Genomic DNA, 5117 nt, shown 5'->3' on the forward strand with positions numbered 1-5117 from the left:
GGGACTTTCTATTAATTAGTGGGTACAGAACTTTAATCAGACTATTAACCCTATTTATCGTCTGAGTAATGTGATCTTTATAAATTAAAGATTTGTCGAACGTAAATCCCAAATACTTAAGCTGCTTAGTCCACTTTACTTTACATCCATTTATGGATAAATCTGAAGTAGGTATGTAAGGAATTGATCTTCGTTTAGTAAAAAATATGGCTTGAGTTTTTTGTTCGTTAATTTTAATTTTCCATTTTTGGAAATATTCTAATATAACACCTATTGCATGTTTCACTGTTGTTTGGATTTTAGAATAGAGAGTGTCTGCTGTATAAATTGCAGTATCGTCTGCAAATATTGCAATTTGTACACCGTCTGCCTGAGGAAAATCATGTGTGTAAATAAGGTACAATAGTGGGGCCAGCACTGAGCCTTGTGGAACTCCTGCCCTAATATTCTGGGGCTCCGAAAGGTTATTATAAATGTGCACCTTAAATGACCTGCCACTAAGGAAACTATTCACCAGATTAATAAGGTAAGCCGGAAAGTTCGCCTTTATGAGCTTGTAGAGTAAACCATTGTGCCAAACTCTATCAAAAGCTTTTTCTATATCTAGGGACACTAAGGCCATAGATTGTTTTGAACTGAAAGCTAATTCAACAGCATTTTTTACACGCATTAACTGATGGTTTGTTGAATGCCTTTTCCTAAATCCAAATTGCTCGTCCGGTATCATTTTTTGACATTCCACGTGGACAGAAAGATGTTGTTTGATGATCTTCTCAAACACTTTTGCAAGATTGCTCAGAAGACTTATAGGTCTATAACTGCTAGCTACATGAGCAGGTTTTTGTGGCTTCAAAATCGGGATGATTTTTGCGGATTTCCAAACAGTTGGATAATAACCACATTTGATGCATGCATTGAAAATGTGCATAAGAAATACGATTGCTTTCCTTGGCAACTTCATTAAGCAAATGTTGGGAATATTATCAAAGCCCGTGGATATATATATCCCATATAATCTTTGGTTTAATCGTTGGGAAGCTTCCGGACATGGAAAGTGTGTTCCACTCTCTAATTGTCCGTTCAACCTCGACTTCTGTTGTTGCATCATGCAGTTCCTCATTTTCGCTAAAATTTTTAGCAAATGTACTTGCTAAACGATTCGCCTTCTCTTTCTTAGTTATAAAAATTTGACCACAATCTTCTAAAGTCGGAATATGTTTATTTTTGTTTTTTAAAATGCGAACAATGTTCCAAAATGGTTTGTTTCCTTTTTTAAGTTTGCTCAGCATATTATTCCACTGATTGTTCCTAACAATGATGAGTAACTCTTGAATCATTGAGTTTACTTGCTTCCACCTGAATTTTGAGTTGGCATTTCTGTGTCTCTGCCAGTCACGTCTATAGGCGTTTCTGAGCGCAATGAGCTTTTTCAGTTCAGGGGGAAAGGAAATGTGAATGAATTTTTTAACAGGTGTTTTCGGGACACTACGATTTATAGCTTTATGTATCAAGTTTTCAAAAGATCTGAGATATTTGTCAATTATGTCGGTGGATGCAATATCTGATTTGGAAACCTGTGTGAGGTCAATATCAGTATTTAGACTGTTTTGAAACCTTGTCCAGTCCGCAGACTTAAAATTATAAAAGAATCGTTTGGTTAATAGCTCTGGAGAACTATATAACTTAAAGATAACTGGCAAATGATCAGAGTTTAGCTCGTTAACTACATCTAGTGCAGAACAGATATTGTGGACATTACACAGGATCACATCTAGATTTGATGGCGAAACTTTTTTGTTAAATGGGACATACGTTGGTTCATCCGCGAAAAACATTGAAACGGGGTGAGTTTGAATGTATTTATATAGAATATTCCCCCATTTGTTGTTCCTCTTGCAACCCCAAATAGTATTTCTGCAATTAAGGTCACCGCCAATTAGAAAATTTCCATTTAGGTTACATAATTTCCGTAAATCGCTGATAAATAATTTTTCGCTAATGTCGTTAGAATTACCACCTGGAAAATAAGCTGCAATTATATTCAAATCTGTGCCCCACTGAAGTTTAACCTTTACTCCAATAGATTCAATAGCTATTGTTCCTAGGTTAGGCAATAATTCATGTTTAATATTTCTTCGTATAAAAATTGCAACACCACCACCCTTAGATTGCTTTCTATCTTTTCTATATACGAAAAAATTTGGATCCGTAAAAGCACTGTCACTCTTTAACCAAGTTTCCGAAACTAAAGCAATATCAATATTGCTCGACGATAAAAACTCAAAAAATTCGGTTTTCTTATTTGCTAGACTTCTAGCGTTCCATATCAAACATTTCAAAAATTTGTTAATTGTATAAGAATTTGATAGTCAATTTAACTAAAACATCGAATTGTTCATTTTTATTTTTACAACTCGATAGTTGTTGCAGCAGTTCCCGTGATAGAAGCAGAAGCTCTTGTGCAGAGAACAGATTATCACTAAAATTATCTGACTCAACATTGAGTTGAGTATTTTCCGTACGTTGCGGAATATTACGCGTAACCTGGCTGTAAGTAGGTTTGGATATTCCACTAATTTTAGCAACGGAGTTTGTACCCACTAAATTCGGAAAAAAAGCTTCGGAAACTTTGAAATGTTTATCTGAAGCGACATTCACCTGCTTTCCACTCTTCCGCGACAGCTTTTGTTTTAGATCAATATATTCAATTCGACGTTTACAATTTTTGTCGCTGGCTAAGTGATGTTCTCCGCGCGCATTTGATGCGATCAGGTTCTCGATCGTTAACTTCGCATTGAGAAAAGTGATGATCGCCACTACAAATCATACACTTCGTAGAGAGATGACAATGAGAGGAACCATGCCCATACATTTGACATCTTCTACATTGCGTGGGGCCACGCCTTTTATTATTGTAGTAACTCCAATGTACCAATGTGTGCATAATGGCTTTATGCGCTCTGAGCGAACTTATTTTCGTTCCCCTTTCCAAATAGAGGAGATAAACGCTTTTATTCAGCACCTCCTCTTTTCTATTGATTTTTTTAACTTCTAAGCAGGGAATGTTGAGGTCCGCCTTCAAATGCTTTTTCAATTGTTCACAGGACATATCATGCAGCCCTGATAACAATATTTTAATGGGGCGCAATTCTGGCCGTTGGAAAGTGAAAAATTTTACGTTTTTGGCCGTTAAGTAACCCAACAACCTATCATAATCCGCAATATCCTCTAGCAAGAGTCTGCGTCCAATTGAAATAATTTTAAAGGAAAATTTATCAATTTTCAATTCTCCAAGCATAGCGAGAATAGTCTCACGTTGTAGCTCTGTGAAAGTTACTGGCGGTATTTTAATTTTTTTGGTGTTTGCTCCTTTTCGGGAATTATGGGATCAATAACCTCATCAGCCAAAACCGAAAAGCGATTTTGTGACGACACTCCAGCACTTTTAGCCATTTTAGGCATTTTCAACTTGTCTCTGATGAGCACTTTTTCCGGGGAATCCTCCCGGGACCGTTTTATCCCACTCGCTACTATTGGCACTATAAACGTTCACTTGACCTTTATTGAAATGTAAGTTCTAGTAACAAAACGCCTCGAATAAGATTACTTCGTAACACTTGAAATTTCAAAACTCACTTCCGACTTCAATTCTGATGTATTCAAACGGACTACCAGACATCGAATCCAAGTCTTTCGAAAAGAGTGTAAAAACAATTCTTTTGAGTAAATTTTTTTTTTATTTTTCAACATAATCTCCTTGGAGCTCTATACACTTGATCAATTGTTTTTCAAGTTTTTTTAATCCTCCAGAAAAGTGTGTTTTCGGAAGTTCCTCAAAATAAGCACTTACAGAGGCAATGACGTCTTCGTTGTCCGTAAATCTCTGTCCACCGAGCGATTTTTTCAAGTTTGGAAATAAGAAAAAGTCACTGGGGGCTAAATCTGGTGAATACGGTGGGTGTTCGACCAATTAAAATTTTAATTCTTCAATTTTAGCCATTGAAACGAAGCACGTGTGAACTCGGGCGTTGTCGTGATGAAAAAGAATTTTTTTTTTCGCCAAATGTGGTCGTTTTTTTTTTAATTTCTTCTTTCAGCTGCCCTAATAATGATGCATAATACTCACCAGTAATTGTTTTACCCTTTTCCGAGTAGTCAATAAGGATAATTCCACGGTCATCCCAAAAAAACTGTAGCCATAACCTTACCAGCTGACTTTACGGTCTTCGTCTTCTTTGGAGCTGGTTCACCCGTGCCGATCCACTGTTTTGACTGTTCATTCATCTCAGGAGTGTAGTGGTGTATTCATGTTTCATCAACAGTCACAAATCGACGAAAAAATTCCTCAGGATTCCGACTTATGCGCGCCAAAAGAGCCTCAGAGGTGACCACTCTATTTCGTTCATTCTCAGCTGAGAGCAAACACGGCACTCATCTTGCTGATAGCTTTCTCATGCCTAATTTTTCATGTATAATTGAACAAACTGTACCTATCGATATCCCTGTGGACACAGCTAACTCGCGTACTTTTAATCGTCTATCCTTCAACACCATATCGTGGATTTTATTGATGATTTCGGGAGTAGTCACTTGTACGGGCCTTCCTGAACGTGGTTCGTCACTTGTTGATTTACGACCACGCTTAAATTCATTTACCCAATTATAAACCGTTGCTAAGGCGGGGGCAGGTACCATGAACCGAGTCTAATTCATTTTTATCTCATATGGAGTTAAGCCCTTTAAATGAAAATGTTTTATTACCGCTCTGAACTCGTTTTTTTTTCCATTTTTTTTAACAACCACGTAAACTCAGAATATGTGGACTGTGGCTGCACTATATCGGGAGTGACGCTGATTAAAAACAGATGATTTAGGGCGATTCGCGCGCCATCCATTGGTCATTCTAAAGACTTATTGAACTACCCTCGTACATATATACTAAAATCATACACACGCGCATGTCACTCCGATATAATAGAAATAGATGAGGTGACAGAGAAACCTTGTTAGTATCTTTACGATTTTCACAAATACCAATTGTTAAACCTGAATGGTGATTATAGAGTTAATAGAACTATACTCAGAAATGCATAAATATACAAAACTGTTGACACAAA

This window comes from Hermetia illucens, chromosome 1, assembly GCF_905115235.1.
Source record: "Hermetia illucens chromosome 1, iHerIll2.2.curated.20191125, whole genome shotgun sequence".
NCBI lineage: Eukaryota > Metazoa > Arthropoda > Insecta > Diptera > Stratiomyidae > Hermetia > Hermetia illucens.